This window comes from Macaca thibetana, chromosome 19 (genome assembly GCF_024542745.1).
Source record: "Macaca thibetana thibetana isolate TM-01 chromosome 19, ASM2454274v1, whole genome shotgun sequence".
In the NCBI taxonomy this organism is placed as follows: Eukaryota; Metazoa; Chordata; class Mammalia; order Primates; family Cercopithecidae; genus Macaca; species Macaca thibetana.
This window is the reverse complement of record NC_065596.1, coordinates 1,268,481-1,288,640: the sequence shown is the minus strand read 5'-3', so window position 1 is coordinate 1,288,640 and position 20,160 is coordinate 1,268,481. Positions and strand designations below refer to the sequence as shown.

At 40.6% G+C, this 20,160-nt stretch overlaps 1 protein-coding gene and 1 long non-coding RNA gene across 2 annotated transcripts in view; one reads left to right on the top strand and one right to left on the bottom strand.

The window, feature by feature from the left end:
• Positions 1–1,663, top strand: part of LOC126942404 (uncharacterized) — a 59,437-nt gene extending 57,774 nt beyond the window's left edge. The window contains exon 7 of the long non-coding RNA XR_007721546.1: positions 1,402–1,663. This is a non-coding gene — a long non-coding RNA (uncharacterized LOC126942404). The remainder of the gene's footprint in view (positions 1–1,401) is intronic.
• LOC126942233 (zinc finger protein 675) overlaps positions 1–20,160 on the bottom strand; it is a 328,161-nt gene that overhangs the window by 134,618 nt on the left and 173,383 nt on the right. The gene's annotated exons all lie outside the window — the stretch shown is intronic.

Sequence of the window (20,160 nt, the reverse complement as noted above, 5' to 3'; positions counted from 1 at the left end):
CCCCTTCCGTCCTTATGGGACGGTTCCTGCCTTGGGCCCCAAAACCTTACTGTGGTCCTGTAGCACACTGTTCCTGGAATCGTCCTGTAGCCCCTTAGAGTCTGTTGTGCTGTCTGGGAGGGCACCAGGTCATGGGAGAGCCAATCACTTCTTCACGTTTAAGTTCCCCTGATGGTACCTGAGGTCATGGGCCCCTCCCTACTTGGGGCCTCATACCCACAGGCAATGTAGACAGCAAGCCTGTCATCTCCATCTCCTGGCTGGCTCGCCAAAATGTTGCAGAAAACAGGAGGCAGAAGAGGCCTAGTGGGTGAAACTGGAGGATTTTATTAAGGTGCGCACTGGCTCAGTGGCTTCACACCCAAAAAGCTGAGCCCGGACAAAGACAGGGCTTGTCTTTTATATGTGCATGGTGGCCATCTAGTGGCTCAAGGCTTGTGGTGCAAGCAAGCAGGCTCACAGAAGCAGAAAAAAGGCAGTTAATTAAACAGTGACAGGTTATACTGGCCTTGCAGCTGCATTGGGAGGAGAACAGGAACTTAACAAACTAAAGCAGGCCTTGCAGCTGGTACACGTCTTACTCAAGCTCCTCTTGTGACCTTGTCATGTTGCCCAGAACAGAGAAACTGGAGTTGTTGTGAAGTAACCTTGAGTTTCACTAAGGAAAAATTACTAAAGGGAGGGTGAAGCTGGGAGAGGAGGAAAACTTATTTTTCCCATCCTTGCTCTATGGGAGGAGAGAGGCTAAGGACTAGTTTTCTCTACACCCTCTACTTCAGTTTTATGATGGTGTTCATTATTATTTTATTTTTAAGCAAAATTAACACATTTTAGCATTTTTTTTTTTTTGTGCAGAGTGTCAGTATGATCTTAAACTCTTGGTCTCTAGTGTTCTGACTGCCTTTACCTCCTAAAACTAGGATTACAGGCATGAGCCATGGTGCCTGGTCACCATGTACCGTTTTTTTGTGGAACTGTGCTAGTGGTGATGAACATCTTCACCTTTTATTTTGGAAATTCTTTATTTTCATTTTCTTTTTAAAGTGAAATAAATTTAAATCAAGTATTGGTTAGAAACATTGTTTTTTTAATTACATCAAAATTTGGGAAGATTTCACCCTTTTTTATCTTCAGATAACCTCTGTATTTTTTTTCTTCATTTTCTTCTTCTAAAATTTCCTAAATCTAGTTGATGGTATCTAATAAGTTGTTTCTTTTTTGTTTTGTTTTTGTTTTGAGATGGAGTCTCGCTCTGTTGCGCAGGCTGGAGTGCAGTGGCACAATCTCAGCTCATGGCAAGCTCTGCCTCCTGGGTTCATGCCATTCTCCTGCCTCAGCATCCTGAGTAGCTGGGAGTACAGGCACCCGCCACCATGCCCAGCTATTTTTTTGTATTTGCAGGAGAGACTGAGTTTCACCGTGTTAACCAGGATGGTCTTGATCTCCTGACTTCATGATCCTCCTGCCTTGGCCTCCCAAGGTATCTAGTAAGTTTTACATTCTATGTTTTAACTTTGTTTTGCAATTATAGATTTTTCTGTTATATATTTTAGGGTATGCCACCACACATCCGTTAATTGTGTTTTGATTTTTAGTGTTTATTATAATTGTGCATTCTAATACTTAATTTTGTGCAATTTAAGACAGTATAGAGCAAAGTCAAATATGTCTTTTTCCAATAGCATTATCTCTATGTTTGTTTTCCTGTATGCAAAAATAAATATTATCCTTGTTTTTTTTTTGTAACTTGTATATTTGTTGTGTTGGTTTGTTGTGAATGGTTTTCTAATTCTGTGTAGATGAGTCATCATCAAATTCTCTTCTTTTTGTTTTTTTTGTTTTTTTATTGAGATGGAGTCTTGCTCTTCTTGCCTAGGCTGGAGTGCAATCGCACGATCTCAGCTCACTGCAACTTCCGTCTCCTGGGTTGAAATGATTCTAGTGCCTCAGCCTCCTTTGTAGTTGGGATTACAGGCATGTGCCAACATGCCTGGCTAATATTTTTGTATTTTTAGTAGAGACAGGGTTTCTCCATGTTGGTCAGGCTGGTCTCTAACTCCCGACCTCAGGTGCTTTGCCTGCCTCAGCCTCCCAATGTACTGAGATTGCAGGTGTGAGCCACCATGCTCAGCCCATAAAATTCTTATAATTTCAACAACCTATTTATTTGTAAATTTATATGATTTTTGTGTGGGAGAAACACTTTTGGATTTGAATATAATTTAAAACTATCATAACTCTGTATCTCTTTTAGATATTATTATTTATTTTTTCTTGTCCAAATAACATAATAAAATTTACCACAAAATATCTTTAAATAGTCATATTAATTATCTTGACATTGTCATGCAACATATTGCTAAAATGTTTTTATCTTGCAAAGCTAAATCTTAATACACATTAAACAATAAGTACCAATTTTTCTTCTTTTCCCCGCCCCCCTCCTCCTTTTTTTTTTTTTTTTTTTTTTTGAGATGGAGTATTGCTCTGCTACTCAGACTGGAACTGGAGTGCAGTGGCATGATTTCAGCTCACTGCAACTTCCACCTCCCAGGTTCAAGCAATTCTCATGCCTCAGCCTCCTGAGTGGCTGGAATTACAGGTGCCCACCATGAGGCCTGGCTAATTTTTGCGTTTTTAGTAAAGATGGAGTTTCACCATGTTCGCCAGCCTGATTTCAAACTTCTGACCTTAGGTGATCTGCCTGCCTCAGCCTTTCAAAGTGCTGGGATTACAGGTATGGGCCACTATGCCTGGCCCCAGTTTTTTCTGTTTTATAGCATTTTGCAAATACCACTGTGTTCTTTGTTTTTAACAGTCTAACTGCTTCATATACGTTATAAAATCTGTCTTTTTGTGATTGGCTCATTTCATTTTGCATAATGCCATCAAGATTTATATTTATAGTTGGTAGAGTATTTCCTGCTTTTGAATGCTGAGTATATTCCAGATTTTTTTTTTTTTTTTTTTTTTTTTTTGAGACGGAGTCTTGCTCTGTCACCCAGGCTGGAGTGCAGTGACCGGATCTCAGCTCACTGCAAGCTCCGCCTCCTGGGTTTACGCCATTCTCCTGCCTCAGCCTCCCAAGTAGCTGGGACTACAGGCGCCCGCCACCTCGCCCGGCTAGTTTTTTGTATTTTTTAGTAGAGACGGGGTTTCACCGTGTTAGCCAGGATGGTCTCAATCTCCTGACCTCGTGATCCGCCCGACTCGGCCTCCCAAAGTGCTGGGATTACAGGCTTGAGCCCTTTGAGACAAAGTCTTGCCCTGTCACCCAGGCTGCAGTGCAGTGGCACGATCTCAACTCATTGCAACCTCCACTTTCCAGGTTCAAGCAATTCTTTTGCCTCAGCCTCCCGAGTAGCTGGGATTACAGGCACATGCCAACATGTCCGGCTAATTTTTGTATGTATGTATGTATGTATGTATTTATTTATTTATTTTAGTAAAGACAGGGTTCACCATGTTGGCCAGGCTGGTCTCCAGCTCCTTACCTTGTGATCCGCCTGCCTCAGTCTCCCAAAGTGCTGGGATTACAGGTGTGAGCCACTGTGCCTGGGGAGAATTTTTATATTTCAAATTACATCTACTGAATGATTTATTGAAAGATATTCACGTTGCTTTTACCTATTGGCTTACAGTAACAATGCTGCAATAATTATGAGTATATAAATGACTACTTACATGACCATATATGTGAAAGTTTGTATATGTGCTGCATTTTATTTTATTAGTTTACTTTTTCACTTTTATACTCATATCAAATTGTTTAATTCTGTAGCTTTGTAATGTGCTTTGAATCAGACACTTTAATGCCTGCAGCGTTCTTTCTTTTTTTTGTAATATTGTTGGGTACTTTATTTTTCTTTTGAGATTCTATATACTTTTGAGGTTGCTGTTTCTATTTCTTCAAAAATGCAATGAGAAATTTGAAAAATATTGCATTAAATCTGTAGATTGCATTGAGCAGGATGGACTCTTTGCAATATTGAGTATTTCAACTTTTGTATAAGAGCACACTCAAGAGTGTATTGCTTAATTTCTATATATTTGTAAATTTTTTCTGTGTTTTTTTTTTTTTCTCTTATCGTTGTATACTCTCATTCCATTTTGATCATAGTATGTAGTTCATAGAATTTTACTTTTAAAAACTTTGATAAGACTTCCTTTTTGGCCTAAGATGTGGTCTATCACGGGAAATGTTGTATGAGCTATTGAGAAGGTTGTGTATTCTGATGTTGTTGAGGAGTGTTCTCTACAACTCTGTTTGGAATAATTGTTTTGTACTGCCTTTAAGTAGTCTCTTCTCTTATTAACATTTTTTCTTGTTTAATTTTTATTACAGAAAGTGTGGTATTAAAATATCTTGCTCTAATTATATTGCTTTCTGTGTGTTTCTTCCATTGTGTCAGTATTTGCTTTATGTACTTGGAACCCTAATGTGAGACACACACACACACACACACACACAAATTTGTCATCGGTTCCCAGTGAATGAATCTATTATTTTTTTGATGTCCTTCTTTGTTTCTTTGGAGTTTCAATTTAAAGATATTTTATAAAGCATTATACGTTCTGACTTAAGATGTAGCTTGCATGATATTATTTTGACTGTTTCTGCTCTCATTTGAGTAATGGTTGCATGGAATATCTATTTCCATCCTGCCACTTCCAGTCTTTTTTAATTATTAGAAAGACTTACTGTTATTTTATTATATATTTTATTTGATTATTACATCTTTGTCTCTTATTCTCTTTCCATCTTTGTGTCTTTTTGATGTTTGTATTGATATGCTTTCACTTATTTTCATTTATTTATTTATTTTTGAGGCTGAGTTTTGCTCTTGTTGTCCAGGCTGGAGTTCAGTGGCATTGATCTTGGCTCACCGCAATCTCCACCTCCCTGGTTCAAGCGATTTGCCTGCCTCAACCTCCTGAGTAGCTGAGATTACAGGCAGGTGCCACCATGCCTGGCTAATTTTGTATTTTTAGTAGATATGAGGTTTCTCCATGTCAGTCAGGCTAGTCTTAAACTCCTGACTTCAGGTGATTCACCCACCTTTGCCTCCCAAAGTGCTGGGATTACAGGCATGAGCCACCATGCCCAACCTCTTTTGTGTATTTATACAAATATTTTTGTGGTACCTTGGGGACTACATATAATGTTTAAAATTTATACCTCTGATTTTTTTATGGTTTCTTTCAGAAAATTTTATGATATTTTTGGTGGGATCATATTGCCCTGTTTTGTATATATTATAATCTTTGACTGCAATTTGGACATTAAAAGAAACTACCTGTCAAAATCTTTATAATGTAGTTCTGTCCTGGCATAGTCTGAAAACAATTGTCTTGGCTGGTGATTATGGGAGTTTCTCACACATATTCTTAGGACACGTGCTGTCTGAAATTTTGTGTTTATTTTTTAATTAACAGAGTTTACTCTTGTTACTTTGTAGAAGTCAGTAATCACATGCTACACCTGTTCCTTTTCTGTGGCACTGCAGTCTTTCTGCTGCTCTAACATTTTTTTTTTTTATCTCAGCTGACTCAAACTCTCATTTCAAAATATGCCACCATGTCTTTCAGCACTTTATGTCATGAGAGACTGAAACAAGTGTCAGAAAAGGTCCCTAAAAGTCAGAAATAACAATGAATGTGCCAGTATTTTAGCTTTCTTTTAAAACAGAAACCAAGAGTTAGGAATTTCCTTCTTTTTTTTTTTTGAGACAGAGTCTCGCTCTGTCGCCCAGGCTGGAGTGCAGTGGCCGGATCTCAGCTCACTGCAAGCTCCACCTCCCGGGTTTATGCCATTCTCCTGCCTCAGCCTCCCGAGTAGCTGGGACTACAGGTGCCCGCCACTGCGCCTGGCTAGTTTTTTTGTATTTTTTAGTAGAGACAGGGTTTCACCGTGTTAGCCAGGATGGTCTCGATCTCCTGACCTCGTGATCCACCCGTCTCGGCCTCCCAAAGTGCTGGGATTACAGGATTGAGCCACCGCGCCTGGCCGATAAACATCTTAACAGAAAACAGGGTTCGAGAGCAGAGAAGTGGTCTGACCAAAAATTTACCGGGCTGAAGTTTCCCAATCATAGTAAGCCTGAGGTTACTGCAGGAGACCAGGGTGTATCTCAGTCCTTATCTCAACTGCATAGGACAGACATTCCCAGAGTGGCCATTTGTAGACCTCCCCCCAGGAATGCAATTCTTTTCCCACAGTGTTAATATCAATATTCCTTGCTAGGAAAAGAATTTTGCGATATCTTCCCTCCTTGCACATCTGTTTATAGGCTCTCTGCAAGAAGAAAAATATGGCTCTTTTTGCCCGACACCGCAGTCAATCAGACCTTATGGTTGTCTTCCCTTGTTCCCTTAAATTGCTGTTATTCTGTTCTTTTTCAAGGTGTACTGATTTCATATTGTTCAAACACACAAGTTTTACAATCAATTTGTACAGTTAACACAATTATCACATGGTCCTGAGGTGATGTACATCCTCAGCTTGTGAAGATAACAGGATTAAGAGATTAAAGTAAGACAGGCGTAAGAAATTATAAGAGTATTATTTGGGAAGTGATAAATGTCCATGAAATCTTCACTATTTTTGTTCCTCTGCCACAGCTTCAGCCGATCCCTCCATTCGGGGTCCCTGACTTCCCGGAGCATCTCTCCCTTTCTTTTTATATAAATGTGCCATGGCGATGAAGGCTTGTTCATTCTCTCGATTTTACCGCAGGATTCTTTGACTGGTCTGGTACACTAAAAAGCCAATTAAACAGAGAAAATAATTCCAAAATTTACTACAGTGGAGCCCCCAATAGACTTAATCCAAGTTGTGGGGTTTAGTCCAGAAAGACTTTCTGCCACCTGATCTAACACCTCAGCTCCAGGCACAATGGATAAATGAGCTTGAGAGGCTTCAAAAATTTGTTTCTTTAATTTAGTTATATCCGAGGATAAATTATCTTCCCTACCCAGAAGGTGTCCTTTGACCATTTCCCATGAATGATCAGTCTCGTTGTAGGAATATGGTGTGATACAGAAATCAGAAGTATTCCAATCATGCTGCATTTGCATGCGATGTTCAAGACTCTTTAGCTGATCCCCAAGCCAGATAACCGACTGTCTTAAATCATTAATTTGATTAGCTAATTTTGATCAATGACTTGTTGAGAGTTCCACATTTGGGTGGAATTGGCTTGCCAGTCATTAACAAAATGAGCTGTTTGAATAGATTGGTGTAATGCCACTCCGGCAGTGGTGGCCAGTGCAGTAACTATAATTACACCCATGATCACAGCGATTAAAGTGAAAACAAATCTCTTAGTGCTTTTGAGAATTTGTTGTAACACTTCACTAATTAAATGTACTGAGGGGGAAGATTCCCAAGGTCTAGGTAAAGTTTCCGGTATCCAGATTCCTTCTTGAGCTCGAACCAACAATACACTTTTCCTGGAGTCAAAACGGGAGTTAATACAAGTGTATAGATGGCAATTAATACATTGGACAGTTTGATTGTTTGTCCAGATTTTGATATTTCCCACTAACAGCATGTAAGGAGGCTTAACACAAGTCTGTATAGGAATAGTCAGGTTGGAGGTAAAGCAGAATGTTTGAATCTACTTTGATAGGGAGGGGAGCGGCGGTGGCAACACCCAATGTTCTCCACTGTAAAGAAGCAATCCGAGGTGCCCGGGGATGCTGAAGAGGTAGAGGGGTGTACCTGGGTTGAGAAGAATTATAATGCCAATTGGAGTCCCATAAAGGAGGATTGGCATGAAAAAGAGAAAAAGGGTTTAAAGGGAATTTATCATGGGGTTCAGAATCACTGATGTGAGGGGCGGCAGTGGTGGCAACAGACAGAAAAGTTTCCGCTTTCCATACTTGCAGTCTGGACATGGCAATAGCCAATTTCCAAAGTTCTGGGTGTTCTGGGCTCAGAATGGGGAATATCATATGAGGCCTCGGGGGGTAATGCCCTTATCTTCCCATTTTAAGGGAAATAATGAGCTGAACTTCCTATGCAAAGTAGAATGATGATCCTCGTCCTTCCAATAAGAAACAAAATAAGTAGCCTCCAGGCATTCACTTCTGCCAGAGGAGCAATTGTTTTTTAAATAACCTTTTGGTGCCCAGTCTGTTACTAAACCATATGAGTCATTTTTTAATACTACTGCATGTGAGTTAACACAATCTTCCCAAACTAAAGTTTTAGATGGACCCTCAAAATTTTTCAGATATGGTTTTCCTACAGGTTTATATTGAAAGTATGGGGTATCTCCTATTTCTCCCCTTTTCATTTGTCTTCAAGGAGAAAGGGAGAGGCCGGAGACCAAATGTCCCGGTTCTCTTGTAGCTAATCTCTCCGGAAGATAAGCAGCCCAGACTTGAGTTAGTAGATGGATACAACCAGGTACATGTCCAAGGCACAGAAGAGGATATTTATATCCTATAGTAACATTAAACGCAGTGCTTTCTCCTGGTTGTGCACGGCAATGGTCATCTGTAGATCTAGGCATCCACACACTATCATTAGTATAGATTTCTGCAGGAGCATCCATCGAGGTGAGAAGTTGAATGAGTGGAGGAAAAGGCACATAAGCCCAATAAGAATAATTTTGTGTAGCACGTAAGTCAGTGTGAGGGGAAATTGGTGAGACAGAAAGTATAAAGAGGAGAAATATTAAATAAAACCTATTGTAAGAGAGATCCAGTGCTGAAGGAGGAAGAGAAGAACAGAGGGATGTTGTTTTTAGGCTAATAGAAATGGTGAGATTTTTAGGTTTAGGAGAAGTGGGATTAGTTAGAGGGTTCTCCATTGCCATTAGGGAGGATTGAGCCAGACCCGTTTTGATTTGGCGTGCCAGTTTCTGAGGAGTCGGCACAGATCTCACCAGGTATTAGGGTGGTCTCTGACGCAGACATCTTTTCCCTGTGGTTTTCATTGTCAGTATTCACACGAAGCTTAAGTCTCCTGGTGGGCCCCCAGACAGGGGATTGATGATCTCCTGGTGAAACACAAGCATACCCTCTTCCCCACGTTATAATTGTTCCAAGTTCCCAGGTATTGGTCTCGCGAATTTTCCATAACATTGGCTTGCCTTCATTTAGGGAGAATTTTTTTGCCTGTATAAGGGCATTCAGCTGCAGTCACAGTATTGTCTTTAGGAACATTTAGAAAGTTTAAAGAATGCTAAATGTAATTGGGAGTGCTGGGAGTGGTTAAATTATGTTTTTATTGTTCAGACTGTTTGGACAGTTGAGTTTTTAATGTGTGATTTGCCTGTTCCACAACATCCTGTCCCTGAGGATTGTAAGAGATTCTGGTAATATGGGAAATTTCCCATTGTTGCATAAATAAATCAAAATCCTTACTAACATATCCAGGGGTGTTGTCTGTTTTTATCTGATTTGGAAGCCCCATAACTGCAAAGCAAGAATACAGATGTCTTTTAACATGGGCTATGCCTTCTCCTGTTTGGCAAGTAGCCCAAATAAAACCTGAAAAGGTGTCTACAGAAACATGTACATATGAAAGTCTGCCAAAGGGACTAACATGAGTCACATCCATTTGCCATAAATCATTAGGATTTAGGCCTCTGGGATTAATGCCAGGTTCCTGATTTGGAAGTACAAAAACTTGGCACCTAGGGCAGCAGTGGACAATAAGCTTAGCCTCTTTCCAGGTGAGAGCAAATTTATCTTTTAATCCAGCGGCATTGACATGAGTGAGATTATGGAACTCGAGAGCTCCTTGGGTTGCAAAAGAGACCAAACAGTCGACCTTTTGGTTACCAGCAGACATGGGTCCTGGTAAAGTGGTATGAGATCTAATATGTGTAATATAGAAAGGGTATCTACATTGGCGAACCGCCTGTTGTAACCTTGAAAATAAAGAAGCCAATTCAGAATTATCAATGTGTTTGATGGTAGCGGTTTCTATATTTTTAGTGGGATGTATAACATAAGCAGAATCAGAGACAATATTTAAAGGTTTGAGGAAATTCTGTAAGGCAGTAATTATTATTAAAAAATTAACTCTGCCTTTTGAGCAGATGTATAAGGGGTAGAAATAAGGTTGTCTGTAGGACCCACATAACCAGGATTTCCGTTACTGGAGCCGTCAGTGAACACTGTAACGGCCTCAGGAATGGGCTGATCTTTGGTCAGTCAAGGGACCACCCAATAAGTCATTTTTATAAAATCAAACAATTTGTTTTTTGGATAATGATTGTCAGTAACACCGATAAAATCAGCCAAGTGAATTTGCCACAGTATGGAATGTTGAAAAGCAGCCTGAACTTTGAGCCGATTTAAAGGAACCACAATTAAATTTGGATCAAATGCAGAAATTTTAAGTATTCTACACGGGGCTTGTCCAATTAGGGTGGCTATTTGGCCCAGATAAACGGAAGAAGTTTTTGACACAGAATGAGGAAGAAAACACCACTCCACTAAATCATTATGTTGAACTATTATCCCAATAGGAGAGTGCAATGAAGTGAAAACTAGAAGCTGAAAAGGCTGAGACGGCTGTATCCTAGACAACTGGGCAGTTTGGATTCTTCTACGAATTGCAGTTCCAATGAAGCCTCAGGTGTCAAAGTCCTGGGACTGTGGCGATTGGAATCTCCACGCAGCATAGAAAAGTTAGTGCATATGTTGGAATGCCTAAAGTAGGTCTTAAATAATTAATGTTACCCAAAAGTTTTTGGAAATCATTTAAGGTTTTCAAAGAATCTCTCCTAATCTGAACATTTTGAGGTTGAATACATTCTTTATCAACCACCATTCCTAAATATTGAACAGAAGTGGTCTGTTTAATTTTATCCTGAGCAATGTGTAATACAGCCTCTGCACACAGCAACCCAAAAATTGGTAACAATTAATTATTTTATCAGTGGGGGCAGCAATTAACATAGCATCAATATAATGAAGAATATAGGCCTGGGGAAATTGAGCTCGAACTGGTGAAAGCACCTGTCCAACATAAAGCTGGCAGATGGTAGGGCTATTCAGCGTTCCCTGAGGAAGTGCTTTCCATTGATAATGAGCTGCAGGCTCCTGATTTTTGATAGATGGTACAGTAAAGGCAAATTTTTCACAATTTGATTTATGTAAAGCAGTATGAAAGAAACAGTCTTTAAGATCAGTAACTGTGAGAGGCCAGTTCTTAGGTATTAAAGCAGGGGTAGGTGTGCGGGGTTCTACGGCTCCCATAGGTTTAATTACATTAATGGCCCTTAAATCAGTTACCATACACCACTTGCCTCATTTGTTTTTTACTAGAAACACAGGAGAATTCCAGGGGGAAAGAGAAGGTTCCACATGTCCAAGTTGTAACTGTTCAGAAACCAGTTGAGTTAAAGCCTCCAGTTTTTCTTTAGAGAGTGGCTGCTGATCAATCGAAACAGGTGTTTCCAATTTCCATGTAAAGGAATAGGATTAGAAGGCGTGGCAGTGGCCGCCATTAAAAAGGACAACCTAAACCAGCCCTGTCTTCTTTTACAGTAACTTGAAGAGGTTTAGTAATTCCTTCATGTTTTGGACCGAGACCGGGTCCGGAAACAGACTGCATGTTCTTTATTATTGTTGACTGGGAGGACTGTAAGAGTTATGTGGAATATTAATTTCAGACCCCCATTGTGCCAGCAAATCTCTACCCCAAATATTAATGGGGATTGGTGTGATATAAGGCTGAATTGTACCCTTTTGACCATCAGCGCCAGTGCAAGGCAAGATAAATGTGCTCTGGTGAACTTCATCAGCTTTTCCAACACCTACTAGTCCCATGTTAGCGGGATGTTTAAGCCAGGAGGAAGGCCATAAATTACAGGAAATAATAGAAACATCAGCCCCAGTATCTACTAGGCCCTCAAACCTTTTTTCTTGAATGTGTATGGTGCAGGTGGACTGTTGTTTAGAAATTACTTTAATCCAATAAGCGGCTTTTTCACCACTGGAGCCCATCCCAGGACCCTGTGTCTTATCTCCTTTGTTTTAAACAATATTAGATAGTAAAAGCAATTGAGCAATTGACTCACTGGCCAGAATGGAAGCAGGAACCTTGGCAGACACCATAAGTTTAATCTCATTAAAGGAATCAGAATTAATGAGACCAGTATGAACGGTGATTCCTTTAGCAGAGGCAAATGCCCTACCTAACACCAGGCCCACAAAACCTTGAGGTAAAGGACCAGTGACCACCATGGGGACAATTAAAAGCAAAGAATTAGGTAGTAAATTTAGAGGAATGGTACTACAGAGAGCTACCAACCCACCCCCTACTGTGGAGATGGACAAGCATTGTACTGAGACAAGAAGAGGTTGGGACCCATCCTGGTTGGCTGTAAGTAAATTTGTGCTGGGGGCTACACTGGGACTGCTTGAAGTGGAAACGCAACATTGGTCTGAGTCTGAGGTGTCCCATTTGATACTGGGGCCTGGGACTGGCCCCGCTTTCCATTTCCCTGGTTCTGTGGCAAGGGATTTCCATCTCTATCAGACTTAGATTTGCAAGTACTTGCCCAGTGTTTACCTTTACGATCATGCGGGCATACAGTAGTGGCAGCATTTGGTTGTGTTTGTTGAGCCGGCTTGGCTGCTTTTAACTTTTTGACAGTGCAATTTTTTTTTTCAGTATGACCAAATTGATCACAATTATAGCAGCCTCCAAGAAAAAAATCAGTTGGCCAGTTTGTCGTCCTTCATGGCCCGTGCCCACAGAATAGCTTTGTGGTCTTTGATCCAATGCCTTCACAAGCTTTAATATATGAGGCAAAACCTCATGATCAGGTAAATTTTGTCACTGGATGGAACGCATGGCCATTTTACACTCATGGTTCACATTCTCAACAGCTAACATACGAAGGAGAATACCTTGAGCGTGCTCATCAGAGACAGATTTTTGAACAGCATCTCGTAATTTAGCCAAAAAATCAGGATATAATTCACTGTGACCCTGTTTAACGTTAGTAAAAGAAACAGGAGCTTGGCCTGGGGCACATAATTTATCCCAAGCTCTCGTACAAACCTTTGTTACTTGTTCCATGGTGAGAGCATCAAAGCTTAATTGAGTGGTAGTATCAGAGTAATTATCAGAACCTGTGAACTGGGCCTAAGTAATTAGAATGCCTTCAGCCCGATTTAGCTGAGCCTGCAGATGGGCCTCCTCTGACCACCAGGTACGGAATTGTAAATGCTGTGATGGAGTTACAACAGCTTTTGCCAAAATGTACCAGTCTAAAGGAAGCAAAATGACCCCAGTACAAAGAGTCTATAATACCATTTTAACATGGAGAAGTAGGACCATACTGAGTACAAGCATCCTTGAATTCTTTTAAAAAGGTAAGATTGAGCAGCGCATATTGACGCACTTGTATCCCTTGAGCATTAGGAGGTTCCAGCATGACCAGATAAGCCCACGCCTCTAATCCACTTGTTTGTTTGTTTTGGTGTAATTAGTGTTGCATGGAAGTTTCGAGAGCAGGCACGTGAGACGGAGTCAGCATAGAAGTGACAGGAAAAGCATGTGTAGATAAGGGAAACTGAAGTTGAGGAAGTCAGACAGATATAAAAGTGTGAGAAAGGGGCACTGGGGGAGTAGAAGAGGCAGAAGCATACTGGTGATTATTGGCATCTATGCATGAAGAAGGGTGCAGAGAAGCAGGTTGAATGGATGGCAGAGTGACCAGATAAGGGACCAAAATGATAGGAGGGTGAGGGTCTGCAGTGGATGGGGGAGGGCCTGCAGAATTACAGGTAAATTGTGGTTTGGTCCCAGAGCCGTTAGGTGGCTCTGGAGGCAAAGACTGCAAAGGTTTGGCAAGGGAAGAATTAACATAGATATGGTCCTGGGCTGTCCAAGTTGGGGCCGTGGGAGCTACAAGTATTGGCTCTTCGTGAAAAGAAATAAGATCATCAGGGGGTGATATTAAGCCAAAGTCACCAGAGTTAGATATTGAATCCTCAACATTGTCAGGTGGGGAAGGAGTACGCGAAGAGAGAGGCTGAGCAGATAATGAGGGCCGAGTGGGAGAGGAAAGCTGAGGACAAGGTAGAGGGTCACCAGATTCAGAAAACTGTGGTAACTGCAGGGGGTCATGGGATTGGTATGTCATTAGGATGGCACATACCAAGGCCAAATCACCCCAAACAGTGATGGGAACGTAATTTCCCGTTGGGACCAGTTCCCGGAATTTTGCTCCAACACAATCCCGTAGTTCCACATCTAATGTTCCCTTTTCAGGAAACCAAGGACAGTGTTCTTCCAGTGCCCTGAATAGGGTGACCATACTTTCTGTGGGCACTCAGACTCCCTGTTTTAACAGGAGTTTAATATAGTAGAGATAATATAGTAGAGATAAGCATAATGTTTAGACTCCGTGTGACCCATAGTTACCCTGGACAATACACCGACAACTCACCAATCGTCAGGGAGCCAAGCAAGCGGTTCTGTGGACTGGACCAATGAACATTTCTCCACACCTACCAAAGGGAATTTGGTTCCCACATGCACTTAGGAAAAAGAAAACCATGTTAGCGTGCCAGATACCAGGGGGACTCGCCCCCAATATTTCAGTGTAGGTTTTTTCTATTTTCCATAAGTGTCGGCTGCTCTGAGAAATAAAGAGAACGAGTACAAAGAGAGGAATTTTACAGCTGGGCCACATCGTGGGTGACATCACACATCGGTAGGACCGTGATGCCCACCTAAGCCACAAAACAAGCAGGTTTTTATTAATGATTTCAAAAGGGGACGGGGTGTAACAACAGGGAGTAGGTCACAAAGATCACATGCTTCAAAGGGCAATATCAGAAACTCCTGATAAGACTCTGTGTTCAGTGGTGCACATATTGTGTTGATAAACATCTTAACAGAAAACAGGGTTCAAGAGCAGAGAAGTGGTCTGACCAAAAATTTACCAGACCGAAGTTTCCCAATCCTAGTAAGCCTGAGGGTACTGCAGGAGACCAGGGTGTATCTCAGTCCTTATCTCAACCGCATAGGACAGATATTCCCAGAGCGGCCATTTATAGACCTCCCCCCAGGAAAGCAATTCTTTTCCCAGAGTATTAATATCAATATTCCTTGCTAGGAAAAGAATTTAGAGATATCTTCCCTCCTTGCATATCTGTTTATAGGCTCCCTGCAATAAGAAAAATATGGCTCTTTTTGCTGGACCCCGCAAGCAGTCAGATCTTATGGTTGTCTTCTCTTGTTCCCCAAAATTGCTGTTACTCTGTTCTTTTTCAAGGTGCACTGATTTCATATTGTTCAAACACATGTTTTATAATCAATTTGTACAGTTAACACAATTATCACAGGTCCTGAGGTGACGTACATCCTCAGCGTATGAATGTAACAGGATTAAGAGATTAAAGTAAGACAGGTGTAAGAAATTATAAGAGTATTATTTGGGAAATGATAAACGTCCATGAAATCTTCACAATTTATGTTCCCCTGCCGCGGCTCCAGCCAGCCCCTCCATTCGGGGTCCCTGACTACCGCAATGTCTTTGAGCTTCTTTAAAATCTATATTTTGAAGTCTTTTAAAAGTCTTTTAAAGTCATTTCAATAAATTTTTTTTTCTTAGAGTACTGAAGAATTATTGTGTGTCTTTGAAAGTGTCATAAACCTTGCTTTTCTGTGTTTCCTATGTCCTTCTGGGACTTTATACTGATTTCTGCACATCTGGAGAGACAATTGCTTCATTTTATTTTAGAATTTACATTCATTGGAGAAAGCTCTTTTTTTTTATTGACAATATTACCATGATGTTTATTGCATAGAGTCATTTGGCTTTACTTTGGGGTTTGTGCAGTGGGAAAGACTGTATAAGTTTCTTGAGTATAAGCAAATATATATACACACACGTATATGTGTCTGTGTGTGTGTATATATGTGTGTGTGTGTATATATGTGTGTGTGTGTGTGTATACACACATATGTTTTACTGCCTTAGGAATCATCTTTTCTCTTAGGTTGATTTTTAATTCTAAGTCTCAGAAAACAATTAATTTGTCTTTGTTGTGTTGGTCATTGAAAGCCAGCACACCTGACCTGAAAGGGTGAGAAGGTTGGGTGTGGGGTGGGTGATGAGAAATTACATAAAAGTTTTAATGTACATTGTTAGAGTGATGGATACCCTAAAAGTCCTGACTTCACAACTGTGCAGTCTATGCATATAACTAGATTACGCTTGTACCCAATACATTTGTATAGACAAATTAAAAAGAACCACTAGAGTTTGCTATCTTGCTTATTCATGCATACAAATACGTTATAAATGTTTCCCATTACTATTATTGATACAGGAGTTAAAAAGAAATTATTTAGGCAGATAGTGAGTGCAAGGAAGTCCTTGGTAAAGTTTTCCTTTTAATAAAAGCAACAAACAAATTATTTCTTTTTTAACAAAGAGCAGCCTGTAAAATCGAGATGCAGACATAGATAACCAAGCTGGAAGCTTGCATGAATAAATGCCAGCAGCTGTGCCAATAGGAAAGGCGCTACCTGCAGACTATGGATGTTCAAAATGGTGGTTCCATCTTCCCTTTTCTTTGTAAACCAGATGTAGTGTAAGAAGCAGGCAACAAGGTGCTGGCAAATGCTCTATTTGCATAATAGAAGGTTAGGGTGGGGCAGCCAGCTTCCTCATGCACTGTGTAAATGTCCACACCTGATCCAACCAATCTTTGAGTCCTATGTAAATTAAACTCCGCCTCCTGAAGCCAGTCTATAAAATCCAGTGTGCTTCACTGAGGGCAGGAAGTCCCACTGGGGTGCCCCACTCTTTCTCAGGAGATTCAGGAGAGAGAGCTATTCTCCTTTCTTTTGCCTATTAAATCTCCGCTCCTAAACCAACTTCTTGTGTGTCCATCTACTCGATTTCCTTGACATGAGATGATGTACCTCAGGTGTTTACCCCAGACAAGTGACCCTGCTTCATTATGTTAAAACTAATTAATTTATTAGTTAAAATTTCTATATTAAGAAATATAGCACATTTTAAAGGCCACTGATGCAAAGTGCAAAAACTGCTATATAGAAATATGATATCAAATTATACTTCCAGTAACAGTGTTACAAAGCTCTTGTTTCCCTACACTTATCATTTATGAATAGTTTCATGGAACATGTTATTTAAAAAAATATTTCCCAGGCTGGGTGCGGTGCCTCACACCTGTAATCCCAACAATTTGGGGGGCTGTGGTGGGCGAATCACCTAATGTCAGGAGTTTGAGACCAGCCTGAACAACATGGAGAAAAACCGTCTCTACTAAAAATGTAAAATTAGCCGACATGGTGACACGTGCCTATAATCCCAGCAACCCAGGATGCTTAGTTAGGAGAATCACCTGAAACCAGAAGGTGGAGATTGCAGTGAGCTGAGCTCAGGCCATTGCTCACCAGCCTGGGCAACAACAGCAAAATTCCATCTCAAAAAAATATATATATATAAATAAATTGAATTGCCTAATCATGTCTTCTGCTTATTTTGCTATTGAATTATTTAACTTTTTACTGATTCATAGAAGATTTTGGTATCCCCATTGTAGTAATCGTTTGTCCAAAATTATTTTACACATACCTCCATTCAGCTCCCAGTGTCCAGGTTCAATATTTTGAAAGAAAAGGAGTTCCTGCCTTGTAAATATGCCTACTCTTTTTTTTTTTTTTTGAGACGGAGATTCACTCTGTCGCCCATGCTGGAGTGCAGTGGCTGGATCTCAGCTCACTGCAAGCTCCGCCTCCCGTGTTTACGCCATTCTCCTGCCTCAGCCTCCCCAGTAGCTGGGACTACAGGCGCCCGCCACCTCGCACAGCTAGTTTTTTTTTTTGTATTTTTTAGTAGAGACGGGCTTTCACCATGTTAGCCAGGATGGTCTCGATCTTCTGACCTCGTGATCCGCCTGTCTCAGCCTCCCAAAGTGCTGGGATTACAGACTTGAGCCACCGTGCCCGGACTAATATGCCTACTCTTCAAAGAGTTTAAATACCAATTAGTAAAACCCTATTAGGGAAACTTAAACATTGTCTAATTGAATTTGATGTGTGGAAAATAAATGTCTAACTTTTCCATTATGATTTAACCATGTTTAGGAAGGCAGCCCGTACATTCTGGGCTCAAAAGTCTCATAAAAAAGGGAAAATGTATTTATCAAAGAGGGTACCAAATTCAAAGTTTGCACTGCACTTTGCTGAACACGTTGTCTTTTTTCAAGCTTAAACGTTTTAAAAGGTTACCAGTGTTCTCTCTGAACACACAGAGCTGCTCAAACTACAGCCCTGCTCCAAAACATTTGATGGCTCATAACAGCCTACAGAGCTGAGCCCCCTTTCATGATTCTAAGCAGTCATTCATGTTTCCAACATCTCTTATCATCTCATCTCTACACAACCCTCCCAAACTATATTCTTTTCTCACACTCCACTTCTTGTCCTACCCTGTCCTCAAATAAGCCTCATATTTTTATACTTCAAGTCCTGTACTTAAACTGCTTTTTTGCCCAAATGTACATTTCTCCTTTCCCACATTCTTCTCCTCCACATGGAAAAGCTGCACATGTGACTGTATCACCTTTTCTTTCTACTGCAACTTCTCACTTGCCAGTTCTCCACTTTGTCTTGCTGGTTGTGGCACTGGTGAATTTTAGAACTGGAATCATATTATGTCCATCTTTGCAGTTCTAGAGCCTGGTACCAGGTGTAGGTGTCAAGAAATGGTTCCCAATGCAAGCTTGCTGATAGTGATCTTCAACAGATGAGGTAAGAAAGGAGCCAGAATACTGGTCTACTAATCCATATTGTTTTCCAGTATTATTTTGCTGAAACTCTCCCAATGTCATAAGAAAAATAACAATGAAAATAATAATAGCAGTAAATACAGAAGATAAGTCAGTTAAAATTGAGCTGGTAGCATGTGTGACTTCAATTCTGTATTTATTACTAGTTTCAAAATAGTCCTTATCCACAAATAGAAGAAAATAGATCCTTAAGTGTCTGTCGCAATGCAAGGCCTGCCAATTTCATAACTTGCTCAGGCACCCTCATAAAAAAACTAGGCACACTGGTGACCCCATCTCAAACATACTCAAAGGAGACAGAAGGTCTTCCTCTCACTGTCCTCTAGTACATGTGGCTCCTCCTGCTTAAAAAGCAACACAACAAAGAAATAATACCTTCTAGAGACTATCACATTTGATCTTGGACACATTTTTAGATTAGTAATCAAGTCAATTCAATTGATGCCCTTACTTCACATATCACATGTTATGAGCCTTTTAAGATCACCCCAGTGCAAATTCTGAGGCAAAACCTTTAATTTTTATGTTATGTAAAATAACAATAGACCTGTTCTCAAAGCTAAACTAACCAAACACAAGTAGGGAAATAACTAATAACATGGAAAACAGATACATAACTCTTGGTTGGGAACATGCCCTGTTCGTATACATTGCTTAATCCAGCATTCCAATCTCAGGCACACCATCCACCCAGCTATCAAATCCAAGATCAGGAAGTCACCTATCCCTTCCCCACACCATCTCATCAGCAAGACTCTCCTACCTCTTAATCCTCTATCAAACCCATCTGAGCTCCCATCTCTACTGCCACTATACTTCAGGCCACCACTACTTTTCACAGTTTTCAGAAACTAGCCTTCTAACTGATCTTCCAAAAAGAAAGCCAATCATTATTTCCTTCTACCAGGTCTATTTACTACTATGGGTAAAAATAGTTCTTAACAAGCAAATCTCATCACACTACTTTTTGGCCCAACTCTTTTCACCACTTTCCAGAGTTCTTACAAGCCTGCTCTAGCCTCTGCCTACTTCATCATTCCTGTCATTCACCTCATTCAGTGTCTTTTCTTCTTCCAAACACACTGTACTTCTCCCACTTCCCTGGACACATCCACCTTTTCAACCTCAGGACTTTTTGTACCTGCTGTTCTCTGAAGGATTCTTTTTCCTCCTGTCACCCATCCTTCAGATACTAGCTCAAATGTCACTTCCACAGGATGCCTTCCTTGACCTGCCTCCTGGCATCCTGCAATCCTCTCCCATGCACAAAGGCCAAACTTTACTTCATAGGTTCATGTTATTTTTAACTTTGAGCAGTTAACATTGATAGAAGTGACCTGTTCATGGCTA